The sequence below is a fragment of the Rutidosis leptorrhynchoides genome, chromosome 7, assembly GCF_046630445.1.
Source record: "Rutidosis leptorrhynchoides isolate AG116_Rl617_1_P2 chromosome 7, CSIRO_AGI_Rlap_v1, whole genome shotgun sequence".
Classification (NCBI taxonomy): Eukaryota; Viridiplantae; Streptophyta; class Magnoliopsida; order Asterales; family Asteraceae; genus Rutidosis; species Rutidosis leptorrhynchoides.
The window spans coordinates 142,255,539-142,272,881 of NC_092339.1; positions in this window are offsets into that span (position 1 = coordinate 142,255,539).

The window sequence follows — 17,343 nt, forward strand, 5'->3', positions numbered from 1 at the left end:
TGTATTACGCTCTAAAGTTGGTAACGGTCAATCTATTCGTTTTTGGCTAGATAATTGGAGAGATGACGGGCCATTAAAAAATAAATATGGGAGATTGTTTCACTTGGATACGGACGGGGAGTGTAATCTAGCCTATAGACGTAACGAGGTTGGATGGAATTGTCATGGCAACGCGACATTGGGGTAAGAAATGAGGCAAAGTTAGATGAATTGATCAGTGAATTAAGTTCTGTGAGTATTACCAATGAATGTGATGCTTGGAATTGGTACCTAGATGAGGAGTCCATGTTCACTGTCAACAATACACGCGTTTTTATAGATGATCGTTTGTTACCATCTATAGAACCGAAATCGAGATGGGTGAAAGTATTACCAAGGAAAATTAACATTTTCATTTGGAGATTAGCGTTGGATAGGTTACCTACTCGTTCAAATTTAGACCGGAGAGGTGTTGTTATCGACGACTTGGGTTGTGCTGATTACGATCATGGGTCAGAAACTGTGCAGCATGTGTTCTTCAGTAGTGGTATAGCTACAGATTTATGGCGTTGTGTTTCGATATGGCTCGATATCCCTATTCCGATTTTTGCAGATTGGTCCGAGGTCATGTCATGGTTCGATAGTTGGCTTGCGGCTGAGAAGACAAAACAGAAGGTGTATGTGATCATCGCTGCTCTACTTTGGCATGTTTGGAGATTCAGAAATAGCAAGATGTTCGACGGAGAAGAGTTGAAGAAGTCTATGTTATTTGATTCTATTCGTAATTTTTCATTTTTATGGTTTTCTAGTAGAGCAAAATGTATTGTAAATTGGAACGAGTGGCTTATTAAGCCAGTGAAAGTGGTCGGTTTATGCTCTCTAATAATTTGTTAGAGGGTTTCGGTTTAATAAAGTTTGGCAGTTCAAAAAAAAAGAAAAATAAAAGGAGGATAAGTTAGGTTGCATCGTGGTTGAAACAAGGAAAGTCAAATGGCTGTGAGTTGTCTTGGGCCCTACGCATTTTTTTAGCCGATATTGCAAGAGGATTGCAACTTCGGATATATAAAACTAGTGTATGTGGTCCATTGGGCCAAGGCCCAATGTGATGACCCGAAAAATTTCGACTAATTTAAACCAATTCTCTTTATGATTTAATATTATGTAAATATACATATATGTATGTATATATATATATATATATATATATATATATATATATATATATATATATATATATATATATATATATTATAAGATGTACAAGTAAAAATGACTTTCCTACAGTAAAACATTAATTGCTACAGTGAAAGCGACTTGCTACAGTGATTTGCTACAGTAAAACACTATTTGCTACAGTAAACACTATTTGCTACAGTAAAACACTATTTGCTACAGTAAAACACTATTTGCTACAGTAAACACTATTTGCTACAGTAAACACTATTTGATGTCGACGAACTAGCAAACAAAAACAGAAAAGGCGGTCATGCGATCGCATGGCAAAAACACTGAAAACTCATGCGATCGCATGAGCTACAGTAAATCGAAAAGTACTATAAAATGTCAGTTTTGCTCGACGAAATTCTTCATAATTATTTATGTACGTAAATTTTAATTTATAATTATAATTATAATTTTAATTTAAGTTAATAATAATAAAGTATATTCGAGGGTGTTTTAATTCGGGTTTCAAACCGCTTTAAGCTAAGGAAATATTGGGTATTGTTTGGGGTATTGTTCTTGAATCCAAGGCCAACCAGACAGTCATCTACCGTCATTACGTCTACGCAATTTGCCAACAATATTGAGTCTCAATATTGAACTGTGAGTTATAGTCTCCCTTTTTAAATACTTTAAATATTTTTGGGCTGAGAATACATGCAATTTATTTTAAACGCAATAAGACACAAGTACATACAAAATTCTACACTGAGTTAAACCGAAAATCCCTTAGCTTTGGTAACTAGTAGCTGCCAGTACATAGGATATGGACTGGTGGGCGCGAATAATTGTATATGGATCCATAGGGCTTGACATCCCCGTCCGAGCTAGAGCGCTAGCCTTTTAACGGACGTATGTTATTTGAGTTTAAGACACGTTGGTTTGCGTGTATTAAAACGAATGGGGTAATTATCACTATAGCGTTAAGTTTAGTTACCAGGGTGCTCTGTTACGTAGAATCTATTGATAAACTTTTGATGAAATCTTGTGGTCTATCTTTATATATGTTTATGACTCGAGCAATTAAACAAATAACTCACCAACATTCGTGTTGACTTTTTAGCATGTTTTATTCTCAGGTCCTTAGAATGCTTCCGCTGTGATGTGCTTGTTGCCTGCATGGAGTCTTTCATGCTTTGTACAAAGTTTATTGCATTCAAAATAAAACTGCGTTGTGTAATAAATAATTGGACTGTGATGTCAACCTGTAAATTAAAGACTTATGTATTTCGGGGTTTTGCTTATACCTAAGCACTCGCCCACATGTTTATAACTTTCTATGTTTAGAAAGTCACTTATTTTAATGAATGCAATATTTTATCAAAACGTATCATATAGAGGTCGAAACCTCACTGTGGAATCAATGATTAACGTGCCGCGTCAATAGCGATTTTGACGGGTCGTTACAGTTGGTATCCGAGCTTGAGGTCATAGGGAACCAGAAATTACATTAGTGTGTTTAACTGGTAATTGTTAGGATGCATTAGTGAGTCTGGACTATGACCATATTTGTTTTTACTGATTTTTGCTTATCATTTGGTCAAAAACATTATATGTAATATATTTATATGCTAACGTAATTGTTGTTTCAATTATGTGATAGATGACTTCTTCTAATCCTATCATTTTGTACGACTCGGAATCGGACACTGAATCTATTCTATCCACAACTGAAAAGGGCGTTCAAATACCTATTAAAGAAGAAATTGTGTTAGCAGGGGAATCTCAACTCCCGGTAAACCCAGAGGAGGTTCCAGCTCCACCCAGCTTTAGTTTTCCGGAGCCACAGTATCGTTGGCATGGACCCATGATCCCTGGAGTAAAAGAGGATCGTCCATTTTTAAACAAATATGGACATTGGTCCAGATATACCGCCGACGGGCGGGTTGTGCCGATTACGCCTGGCAGATTTCGGTTCATGACCACCGGTACATATTCTTGCAGTTCTGTAACACCCCAGCTTAACATGACCACAATATTGTCCGCTTTGCTCGCAGGCGCACGGCTTTTTCTTGGCGATCACACACGAGAAGCACTTTCCCAGGAGGTCACCCATCCTGGTAGTGCTCTCGCCCGAGCACGCTTAACCACAACGTACTCGCACTTCTACTCAGCCTGTGATCCCAAAACGCGTTGTGTCATTTAAGCGTGAGTATTACCTTATAATCCCATGATCACTCATGTTCGTGGGCGATGTGGGATTTGCCTAGGGTGTTACATTCATCCCCCCTTAGGGACTCATCGTCCTCGATGAGGTTTGCCCCACCACCCCCAACGGTACATGAGTGGCTCTGATACCATTCTGTAACACCCCAGCTTAACATGACCACAATATTGTCCGCTTTGCTCGCAGGCGCACGGCTTTTTCTTGGCGATCACACACGAGAAGCACTTTCCCAGGAGGTCACCCATCCTGGTAGTGCTCTCGCCCGAGCACGCTTAACCACAACGTACTCGCACTTCTACTCAGCCTGTGATCCCAAAACGCGTTGTGTCATTTAAGCGTGAGTATTACCTTATAATCCCATGATCACTCATGTTCGTGGGCGATGTGGGATTTGCCTAGGGTGTTACAAGTTCGTCGTCATATTCTCCTACACATGACTCAGACAGTTCGTCATCAGACGAGATCAGTAAGGAGGAGGATTTCGCTAATGAAATAAAAGAGATCACTAAGGAGAAATTCCAACTTGCAATAGATAATAAAAACAACCACAATAATAAAATGTCCTTAATTATTAAAAAAGAACAGGACCATTCGATCCGTAACCACCCTTATTGTATTAAACCCACTGAGGCAACGGGTACCTCAAAACCCCAACTAAAAATAAAATACACTGCCAGAATGTCTGTCGGACCATGTGCACACAAACACTATTTGCTGAGAGAACCAAATGGGAAGAAGTTTCTGATAGTTCTGAATGAACGACCTCGCAATCATAAATCTTTCATGCGCTATTTTATTGCTTATGTGTGATACTCTATCTTGTTATGTAAAATAAGCATATGTAAAATATCAGTATTGTATGGTATTGTATTATTTTAGTTTATTAATAATAAATGCATGGAATGATTATTTGTATTATTACTACTTCTTATTATTATTATTATTACATAATAATGTAGTAACTCGCTATAATTTTTCATAGTGGAATATTATTAGGATTTTAGTAGTTAATTCCTTGTACTAGCTATTATGTATGAACTTAACGGGTAGGTAATACCCTAGAAATAATTATAAAATGCTAATAAGAAGAAAAGGCTTTTATAATAATCGGTTCATATTATTAATATGCTACGATTAACTATTGACAACTCATTTTACCTATAATATTCTATATGATTAAATTATATCTGTTGTGTTTATTGAAGAAACATGTCTCAAATGTCGGATGCTGAGTTTGAGCAACTAGTCGAGAAACGTGTGAATGAAAGAATTGCTGCAGCCGAGGCAGCAAAAGCAACAGCCGAAGCAGCAGCCAAAGCAGCAGCCGTAAACACAAACTCACGAAACGGATGCTCATACAAAACTTTTCAAGGATGCAAACCACAGACGTTTAGTGGAACCGAGGGACCAGTCGGTCTAACCCGATGGTTTGAAAAGATGGAGTCCGTTTTCAAAATCAGTAATTGTGCGAACGGAGACAAGTCAAAGTATGCTTCGTGCACGTTGCAAGATGGTGCACTTACTTGGTGGAACAATTATGCTAAAGCAGAAGGAATAGATACGGCATATGATATCTCTTGGGAAGAACTGAAAAAGATGCTAATCGAGGAGTACTGTCCTCGAAACGAGATCAGAAAAATGGAATCTGAGTTACGTAATCTGAAGGTTATCGGCGCGAATCTCAATAACTATGAAAAGCGTTTCATGGAACTAGCCTTGTTGTGTCCCGAATTGGTGCCAAACGAGAAGCGAAAGATAGAAATGTATATTGACGGTTTATCGATCAATATCAAAGGAAATGTTACATCGTCCAAACCAAATACGATGCAGGAAGCCATGACAATGGCACACCAACTCATGGACCAGATCACAGAGAGTTCGATTAAGGCACCAATTACCGAAGTCAAGACAACTGAAGGAAAGAGGAAATGGGAAGACTATAAGGGCAAAAGTACTCACCTGAAGAAACAAGAAACTTTTAAAGGTAAACAAGATGGGGCAACTGCAAGTCCAAACTATAAGGGACCTCATCCGTTCTGCAAAAGATGTTACACACATCATGCAGGCTATTGCCAAGTGGTCTGTGATAAGTGCAACAAGAAAGGACATGTGGCGAAAGATTGTTATGCCACCGTTTCTGAAGTAAAGACAAAATCGACCGATGTCAAGAAATGTTATGGATGCGGGAAGTCTGGTCACTTTATAAATCAATGCCCTGATAAGGAGAAGAACAAAGAACCCGCACGTGGGAGGGCATTTAATGTTAGTGCCAGTAGAGCACGTGAGGATCCTAATCTTGTCACGGGTACGTTTACCGTTAATAATCAACTAGCTTCTATTATGTTTGATACGGGTGCTGATAGAAGTTATATGTGTAAAGACTTTAGTTTTAAACTAAAATGTTCATCATTACCTCTAGACGATAAATATACTATTGAATTAGCTAATGGTAAACTGATAAAAGCCGATAAAATTTGCCATGGTTGCGAAATGAATCTCGCTGGTGAAACCTTCAAAATTGATTTGATACCCGTAGAATTAGGAAGTTTTGATGTAATCGTTGGCATGGACTGGATGTCCAAAACAAGAGCGGAAGTTGTTTGCGCTGAGAAAGCAATCCGCATCCCTCGTAAGGATGAAACGTCATTAATGATTTATGGGGAGAAGAACAACTCAAAACTGAACTTTATCAGCTGCATGAAGGCCCAGAAACTTATAAGAAAAGGTTGTTATGCTATTCTGGCACACGTAAAGAAGATCGATACTGAAGAAAGAAGCATTGATGACATGCCAGTTGTAAGAGAATATCCCGGAGTATTTCCAAAAGAATTACCGGGGCTACCTCCACTCAGATGTGTAGAATTCCAGATTGATCTCATACCAGGAGCTGCACCTGTAGCCCGATCTCCATATAGACTTGCACCTTCAGAAATGCAAGAATTACAAGACCAGTTGCAAGAATTATCGGACCGTGGATTTATTCGTCCTAGTTTTTCACCTTGGGGTGCTCCTATTCTGTTCGTCAAGAAGAAGGATGGATCTATGAGAATGTGCATAGATTACAGAGAATTAAACAAATTAACGATCAAGAATCGGTACCCATTACCGAGGATTGATGATTTGTTTGATCAATTGCAAGGATCAAGTGTTTATTCTAAGATTGATCTACGCTCCGGATATCATCAACTGAGAGTGAAGGAAGAAGATGTTCCTAAAACCGCGTTCAGAACCCGTTACGGTCACTATGAGTTTCTAGTCATGCCTTTTGGATTAACTAATGCTCCAGCAGTATTCATGGATCTAATGAATCGCATCTGTAGACCGTATTTAGACAAATTTGTCATTGTTTTTATCGACGACATATTGATTTACTCGAAGAACAAGGAAGAACATGAGCAACACTTAAGACTGGTACTAGAGATACTCAAGAAAGAAGAATTGTACGCAAAATTTTCGAAGTGTGATTTCTGGTTACAAGAAGTACAATTTTTGGGCCATGTTGTCAGTAAACATGGAATTAAAGTTGACCCCGCCAAGATCGAAGCCATTAGTAAATGGGAAACCCCGAAGACTCCAACACAAATTCGCCAATTCTTAGGTCTTGCTGGTTACTACCGAAGATTCATTCAAGATTTCTCTAGAATCGCCAAACCCTTAACTGCATTGACTCAAAAGGGAAAGAAGTATGATTGGTCCACGGAACAGGAATCCTCATTCCAGTTATTAAAGAAGAAGTTAACGTCTGCACCCATTTTGTCATTACCAGAAGGAAATGATGATTTCGTGATCTGTTGTGACGCTTCGCGCCAAGGTTTAGGATGTGTATTAATGCAACGCACAAAAGTTATCGCATATGCCTCACGACAACTAAAAATTCATGAAAAGAACTATACGACACACGATTTGGAACTTGGAGCTGTAGTTTTTGCACTCAAAATATGGAGACACTATCTATATGGCACCAAGTGTACAGTGTACACCGACCATAAGAGTCTTCAGCATATTTTTGATCAAAAACAACTCAATATGAGACAACGTCGCTGGGTAGAGTTGTTAAACGATTACGATTGTGAAATCCGTTACCACCCCGGAAAGGCTAATGTTGTAGCTGATGCCCTAAGTCGAAAAGAAAGAGTAAAACCTCTTAGGGTCCGAGCTTTGAATATTACAATTCGTACTGATCTCACAAAGCAAATTCAAGCAGCACAGTTAGAGGCTTTAAAAGAAGAAAACGAAAAAGGCGAAATAAGCAAAGGGTTAGAAAAACAACTTGAAGAAAAAGCCGATGGAACCCTGTATTTTGCTGGTAGGATATGGGTACCAAAACATGGTAACCTAAGGCAACTAGTACTGGATGAAGCACACAAAACGAGGTACTCAATTCACCCAGGAAACGGAAAAATGTACCACGATCTCAAGAAGTTTTATTGGTGGCCTAATATGAAAACAGAAATTGCTACTTATGTAAGCAAATGTTTAACGTGTGCAAAGGTCAAAGCTGAGCACCAAAAGCCGTCAGGATTACTGCAACAACCAGAAATTCCGCAGTGGAAATGGGAAAGAATAACCATGGATTTCATTACGAAATTGCCAAGGACTGCAAGTAGTCATGATACTATTTGGGTGATAGTTGATCGTCTAACTAAATCAGCTCACTTTCTACCAATAAAGGAGACAGACAGTATGGAGAAATTAGCACGCCTATATTTGAAGGAAGTAGTTTCCAGGCATGGTGTACCCATCTCTATCATATCTGATCGCGACACCCGATTCACATCACGTTTCTGGCAGTCATTACAAAAAGCATTGGGAACTCGATTAGATATGAGCACCGCTTATCACCCACAGACAGATGGTCAAAGTGAAAGAACAATACAAACATTGGAAGACATGTTACGGGCATGCGTGATTGACTTTGGAACCAGTTGGGATCGACACTTACCGTTGGCAGAATTTTCATACAATAACAGCTATCATACGAGCATCAACGCAGCGCCATTTGAAGCACTTTACGGTAGAAAGTGCAGATCTCCTATATGTTGGAGTGAAGTAGGAGAAAGACAACTTACTGGACCAGAAATTATTCACGAAACCACCGAAAAGATCATTCAAATACAACAGCGATTGAAAACGGCCATGAGTCGCCAAAAGAGTTATGCTGATGTAAGAAGAAAACCGCTAGAATTTCAAGTGGGCGACAAAGTCATGTTGAAAGTGTCACCCTGGAAAGGCGTTGTACGATTCGGTAAACGAGGAAAGCTAAGTCCTAGGTACGTAGGACCCTTTGAAATCACCGAAAGAATTGGAACAGTTGCTTATCGATTAAAGCTACCGCAAGAACTTAGTAGTGTTCACAACACATTTCACGTGTCAAATTTGAAGAAATGTTTAGCTGAAGAGGATGTCGTAATTCCTCTTGATGAAATACGAATCAATGATAAACTCCATTTTATCGAAGAACCTGTTGAAATCATGGACCGTGAGGTCAAACAATTAAAACAAAGCAAAATACCGATAGTTAGGGTTCGTTGGAACGCAAGACGAGGACCCGAGTTTACTTGGGAACGTGAAGATCAAATGAAGCAAAAGTATCCACATTTGTTCACTGATATCGCTCATGAAACAGGTACTACTCAAAATTTCGGGACGAAATTTTCTTTAACGGGGAGGTACTGTGATGACCCGAAAAATTTCGACTAATTTAAACCAATTCTCTTTATGATTTAATATTATGTAAATATACATATATGTATGTATATATATATATATATATATATATATATATATATATATATATATATATATATATATATATATTATAAGATGTACAAGTAAAAATGACTTTCCTACAGTAAAACATTAATTGCTACAGTAAAAATGACTTTGCTACAGTAAAACACTATTTGCTACAGTGAAACCGTATTTTGCTACAGTGCTACAGTGAAAACACTATTTGCTACAGTAAAACACTATTTGCTACAGTAAACACTATTTGCTACAGTAAACACTATTTGATGTCGACGAACTAGCAAACAAAAACAGAAAAGGCGGCCATGCGATCGCATGGCAAAAACACTGAAAACTCATGCGATCGCATGAGCTACAGTAAATCGAAAAGTACTATAAAATGTCAGTTTTGCTCGACGAAATTCTTCATAATTATTTATGTACGTAAATTTTAATTTATAATTATAATTTTAATTTTAATTTAAGTTAATAATAATAAAGTATATTCGAGGGTGTTTTAATTCGGGTTTCAAACCGCTTTAAGCTAAGGAAATATTGGGTATTGTTTGGGGTATTGTTCTTGAATCCAAGGCCAACCAGACAGTCATCTACCGTCATTACGTCTACGCAATTTGCCTACAATATTGAGTCTCAATATTGAACTGTGAGTTATAGTCTCCCTTTTTAAATACTTTAAATATTTTTGGGCTGAGAATACATGCAATTTATTTTAAACGCAATAAGACACAAGTACATACAAAATTCTACACTGAGTTAAACCGAAAATCCCTTAGCTTTGGTAACTAGTAGCTGCCAGTACATAGGATATGGACTGGTGGGCGCGAATAATTGTATATGGATCCATAGGGCTTGACATCCCCGTCCGAGCTAGAGCGCTAGCCTTTTAACGGACGTATGTTATTTGAGTTTAAGACACGTTGGTTTGCGTGTATTAAAACGAATGGGGTAATTATCACTATAGCGTTAAGTTTAGTTACCAGGGTGCTCTGTTACGTAGAATCTATTGATAAACTTTTGATGAAATCTTGTGGTCTATCTTTATATATGTTTATGACTCGAGCAATTAAACAAATAACTCACCAACATTCGTGTTGACTTTTTAGCATGTTTTATTCTCAGGTCCTTAGAATGCTTCCGCTGTGATGTGCTTGTTGCCTGCATGGAGTCTCTCATGCTTTGTACAAAGTTTATTGCATTCAAAATAAAACTGCGTTGTGTAATAAATAATTGGACTGTGATGTCAACCTGTAAATTAAAGACTTATGTATTTCGGGGTTTTGCTTATACCTAAGCACTCGCCCACATGTTTATAACTTTCTATGTTTAGAAAGTCACTTATTTTAATGAATGCAATATTTTATCAAAACGTATCATATAGAGGTCGAAACCTCACTGTGGAATCAATGATTAACGTGCCGCGTCAATAGCGATTTTGACGGGTCGTTACACCCAATTTCAATCCCTGCCTACAACTAAAATGACAAAAAAATTGCCAAAACTACAACCCCACCTTTTGCTATTATATATAACTAGTAAAACGGGCCCGCGCGATGCCGCGGGGCCTTTGAGTTGCGTATTCATAGTTAACGGAACGTTATGTATTTACAGAAGTAAAAACGCTTTGCTACGGGTGTTTTTAGATACACAGAGTTAGTACCTAGTGTACCTAATGGTCTATGCGTTTTTAACGGCAGGAAGATTGCGTAAAAAAAGGAAACATAATTATCGATATGATGTAGTTAGTTTAGGTAGTTTATTATAGGTGTGTGTATGTATTGAATATAGTGTGAGGTATTTAACGTTTTTTTAGAAGTGTGCGTTTCGCATATAGTTAGTCCCGTTGTGTTTGATAGATTTTTTTGAGTTGAACGGTGGGTTCGAAAAAATTTAAAACGAGGCGAGCGGAAAGATATGTCCCGTTGAAAATATGAGTAAAGTTTTGTTAAGATTTTTAATTAAAATATTGATTTTACACTTTATACCCCTGTTTTGAGGGTTGGGGTGTAAGTTGATATATTTTTTGAGAGGTGATTTGGTTTTCTTTTCCCCCTTTTTCTCCCTCTTGTCATTTTGACCAAAAATTGGTGGGAGTTGGGGTTAAACGACCAAAAGCATGGTGGTGATTAGTATATACGGTTAATAATAATAATTAATAGAAATAGAAATATAATATCTCATCTCTCATTTGGAGGGCATTAGGATTAGAATAGTTAATAAAAAGTAGAGCAGTGGCCGCCGCAATGCGCAACTGACCAAATGCTTGTTACTTGTTATTTTCGTTCAAAATATAACTTTTCACATTTCATATTTCATTCAAAACCCAGAGGTTTTTTGCAAATGGTGAGTTATGCCTATATCTAGTAAGGTTCCCTCGAAAGTTTTCTTTGGGTGCAATATCCCGAGTTTCCTACTTACGGGTGTAGAAAGTCTACACGACCTGTGACTTTCTGGATATGATCGGGTGGGTAGCTTACGGCCCCCTTCAGTGACTTTTATAACACCGTAAGAAAATATATTGTCATATTCACATCCATATTCGTTTTTATATTGTTAATGAATACTGATTCATAATAAGCATTAACATTTGTACCACGTATTGGTAACACGCTACATACAAATTTCAAACATCGCGATTCTTGGTTGAAGAAGAAGGGTAAGGGGAATCATAGGTGGAATTAGGCAGAGTTCCTTTATCAAGTTTATGATTCTTCCTTTTCCCCGGACAATCAAAACGACAAAGACATCGAACTATACTTTTGCATTTTCCAACAGCTCTAACTCCATAGTGATTAAAGCATATACGTGTACACGACAACTCTACACATGGAAATGCAAAATGAGTATCACTACAAACACCTGGTAGATCGTCCGTCAACACCTTTGTACCTACATTTTTATAAAAAAAAAACTTTAGTTATCTTCATAATAGTTATAAAAGTATACGAGTCCAGATAACATAAATTCTCCAGTAAAATTAATCAATTTAATTAAGTAATGGCGAATATGATATGATAATTCATTATTATAAAATACCTTGAAGGTTTAAAAAATAAAATAACAATGAAGAATCACCAACCATTACTTTACCATGATTTTGTTGATAGATTATATACTGATTGCTAAACTTAATCTTTATAAAAAATAAAGAAAATATAAATTATAAATTAATAAGAATTATAAGGCATAGAATGGCATAACTAATGGAATAAAAAACTACCTAACATCATGAAAGATAAAAGAAATATACTGAAAATTAAATATTTTAACATCTTGATGATTTCTTTCCTTACAACTATCTCATATTTTGTGATACTTTTTATAATGGGTGATACATTGAAGTTTACGTGCAATTAATATTAGTTATTAGTTATGTTTTTTTATTTAAAAGTCAAAAAATTATTAAATATATATTAAATGTTACGTATTAAATTTTGGGTTATCTATAGGACGATGTTTAAGAAAGATAAAAATGCATAGTTGTTGATTACATACACGGATAGTTATTACTCCATAAAAGTTAGTGGGTAGGTTTCATCAAAGTGTTTCACGAGGTTGTCTTGGTTGAAACGAATGTAAATCCTAAGTCAAATGTTTGGGTTAACGAGTTGAATGATCTTGTGCTTATAAATCGCTTAGTTAATGACGAGTTTTCTTCGGAGTGGGTGGCAACTTTGAATCGTGACATTTTGTTGGATGCTGCTGATTGTCCTATTGCTCATCTCTTTGTCGAGAGAGGGTGTTGTGGATGGCAGTTTGGTTGATTCGATTGATATTGAGGAGGACGATGGCGTGAAGGTTGTGAATGATTCTGGGGTCTTGGAGGATGACACGGCTCTTAGTATAGGTGGTGATAAAGTGCATGTTTCGGTTACTGTTGAGACTTGTAACAAGCTGGAAAATGAGGCTAGTGTAAGTAGAAATGTAGCTAGTGTTAAGGCTGGTGCTCATTACGTTTCGTATAATGCTCAATATAAGGCATTCAATGTCGCTCTTGAAGGTCAAGGTTTCGTAAAAAAAAAAAGAAGAGGAAATTGAACGAAGTCGTAACATCTGAGTCGTTCCCGGGTGCTGTTCAGCATGATGATGTGGTTAATGGTGATCGTAGTTTGAAGGCATCGACTTCGGGTTTCGTTGCGGGTAAAGGATCAGGGACTAAACACTACTACATTCCGGCTCTTTTAGACGTGTGGAAAAAGGCTTTTAAACGTGTTCCGCAACACGTCTACATGTGACGGATCCAAATGAGTGTACTCATATAGTGCGGTTCAAGGAACCGCTCTAAAAACTAATAATTAGACGTGTTGTCAAATCGTTAGATTTGGCTGTTCCGTTTATGTCTTTTAGACGTGTTCCGTTATCTTCATTTAGACGTGTTCCGTTAGTTTCATTTAGATGTGTTCCGTTAGTTGCAATTAAACGTGTTCCGTTAGTTACTATTAGACGTGTTCCTGTACATTCCGTTAGTCACTATTAGACGTGTTCATCTAGATTCAATAAGACGTGTTCATCTAGTTGCAATTAGACGTGTTCTTGTAGTTGCAATTAGACGTGTTCATCTATTTGCAATTAGACGTGTTCCGGGATATTTTTTTTAACCCACCAAAATTTTTAAAATTTTAAATTTTTAAAAATTTAAAAATTAAATATTTCAAATTGTCACCAAATATAACAGACTTCTGCAAGTAGACGTGTTGTATTATAACAGAAATTTAAAAAGCAATTAGACGTGTTGAATTGGTTGTGCTATTAGACGTGTTGAATTACAGAACTGGTAAATACTGGTAAATGTAATAGATCAACAAGAATAAAACAATAATTAATTTTATTAATAAAGAAAACTCAAATATACATATAAATTATCTTCATAATATTTACAAATGAAAAAAGTCATAAATCTAAATCATCTAGTTATTACAAATGAAAAAAGCTGCCTATTACTCCATTTCAAAGCAAAGCATCCTGCAGCTCAAAAAATCACCTGCTCTTCAAAAAATCCCTTGATTTGCTTTACCTGTTTTGAAAGTAAAGTATTTTGAACATGCATGAATATATGGACTTTAACAATAATACCAGACATCAAAAAGGAGACCACAAATGCCATTTTTCCATAATATTGTCGAGATCGATTGTAGATAAACAACGTTCATCCCATGAAAGCAGTAAATTTTAAATATGTATATAAATATACATATACATATAAAATATAAGCTTTTTGTAACATATACCTAAAGATAAAATTTAATCATTCATAACTTAAAATACTTACTTCGTCAATATTAATAACTTCCTTTTTTATACGACTATGTACGATCGAATGCATCCAAGTGAGCACATAATATCCACACTCCCAACTGCCGGGTTGTTGATTGCACTGCATTATAACCACATGTTTATATACATGTATTAATTTAACATCTAACACGTAACATTAACATGAACATGAAAACATGGATGAACAACTTGGAGTACTGTTTGTAGACAGCTAGGATGACTAACCTTAACTACATTCCATTGCAAAGGACCCCAAACCCTATTCAAAATTTGACAAATAAAAGATCAAATGATATTGTCTAATGTGACATAATGTAAATGTAATCAAGATTTAAATTAACAACTATTATTAATTTAGAAATAATTCTTACTGCGTTATGCAGTCTGTGATCAGATAATCATCTTTCGTCTTCTTTTGATTCCTATTTACTGAATCAAGTATGATTCCTTTGTACTCAATGTGAGATATAAAAACCAACACCCAATGGCCACTCGCAAATTAAAATACACTCGTTAGACGATAAAATTTTTGTAAGCAATAATATATAAGGAATAATTACATACTTCTGATTATATGGTGCGAAGAAAGACTGTTGAGTAGAGTTGAAGGCGGTCCTCAAGTACTTTATTACAAAATTTTTGTCTGAGGTGATCAATGATCCACATATATAATAAGGGTTCATTTACCCATATGGTTCGGCAAAAGCTACTTTCATAAAAGTGTGTAGACCCCTAATATGCGGAAAAAATTAAAAAAATAACATGTCAGCTCAAAACCTGAAAACTATAGTCAAACGTGCATATGAATTGATAAATGCACTTACAGCATGAAGGAAAAAATGATGTTACAGTCCAGGCAACTCCTTGTCCAAAGTGTGATGATGTCATCAGCAGCAATCGTACTTACGCACTCATCGGGTACGCCAAAAACTCCTGGAGTTGCATTACGAGTGAAACCGGTGGTAGGATCTTCTCGACTCATCCATCTAGTATACACAGCTTGTACACATGATCTGTTGGGTAGGAGATGTTCCATTGAAAGCAGCTTACTATACAATTGTTCTCTTTTTTTTTGTTGCATTCATGAATCTCCTTTGTTACGTGGATGCACTTGCAACACCACATCAGATAACTTAAATTATATACGTATATACGTATGATGATGTAACTTAAATTTGATGAGCATATACATACCTTCTTACTACCAGTACCAATAGACACATTGCTTTTATCTATTCTATTTTGTATTCCAACCCTATTTGATTTCATTGCACTCTCTTGATAACAATCGAGGCAAAATTAAATATAACACTTAAATGCAGTTTACCAATACAATAAATTATGTAAGCAATTATACATGTACCTTGTTTTTATCTGAAGGACGAAGTTTCAAGAGAGGCCATTGTATCATAGCCCCAATAGCCTCTTTTAGTGTATTATACTCAAGATTTTTATCTGGTATTGGAAGCAATGTAGACTCAAATCGAGGCAAAACATAGTTTATAGACACCTTCATGTAGCATGGAAGCACATGCTTTTCATGTATCAAGGTAGTCTCATCGGTTGGATGCATATGCCCCCTAGCACACGGTGTAGGTTCTGAAGTCGTGGGGTGGAACAAAACGATATATGTCTTCACCTATCAAGTAACAAACATGAAATATAAATATATATATATAGTAAGAATTATACAAGTATTCAGAGTATCCAAATATTTACAGAGTATTCAACTATACAGGGAGTATTACATGAAAAAAAAATATTCAGAATATAAACATTAATAACCTATTTTTGTTGCAATTCCATTAGTCTTTGTGGTGTCACCCCTTGAAATGTGTGCTATTTTTTTTGGCACTGATATCATTTACATATGCCTCCATTTCCTGAATGAAGATCTAATTTATAATACTTAGATTAACATAAGAAATGGGTAAGTAAGCATTACAGTACATGTACCTTGGTGATGCGAGTCATCTTCATGAGAGGTCATTGTACAAAACTTCCAACAACATCACTTAAAACCTCCTTCACTGTATTTTTTGACAAGTCTTTGACCAGTATTGAAAGCCTCAATGATGTGTAGTCCTTAATAAAGTTGTTTATTTTCACCTTCATGTAAAAAGGAACAAATTTTCCCCATTTACTTGAGTAAATTCATTGGTTGGATATAGTGTACCCTGAGCACACACAAGAGTCTCTATACGATGTGGGTTAAATAACAAGATTTTAACTTCTTCCTGTAAACATTAAAAACAAGAAATATAAATTGTAGAGTAGTTAATAGTTTAAATGTGTATTGAAGTATCCATTTACTTTTGAAATAAAAGAAGATCATGTACCTTTATGTTTTGCAAGTCTGCAAAAGGTTGGTTCTTGACCCTTTGCTCTTGAACCCTTAGTTCATGAATCACTTCTTTTCGCATGCCTAGAGCATCCACTTTCTGTTTTTTCGCCACTCTATCTTGTTCCTTCTCTATTTGCTTGATCTCCACTTATTTCTCCACAACTGGCTGATCTTCCATTCCCCATTTTCTCTCAACAAACTTGTCATTCAACACCACCTATTCATTTACCGGTTCCAGTTTGTCTACCTGTAAGACTTCCAGTGCGTCTACCGGCTCGTCGACTTGTTCGTCTACCAGTTGCATATTTCCTGTCGTGTCGTGATGTTCTGCCGGGTCACGATGTTCAGGTGTTGTAGCTGTTTCATGTGAAGTTTCATGTGTTCCAGTTTTTTCTCTTTCCACCACCACCCTTTGCACCTCCTTAACCACAAATTCCTGTACCTTTTCCATTGTTATGAATTGGTCTCCCTTTTGTTTCATGTGAAGTTTCTTGTGTTCCAGTTTTTTCTCTTTCCACCACCACCCTTTGCACCTCCTTAACCACAAATTCATGTACCTTTTCCATTGTTATGAATTGGTCTCCCTTTTGTTGCTTACCGAATTTGCTATATC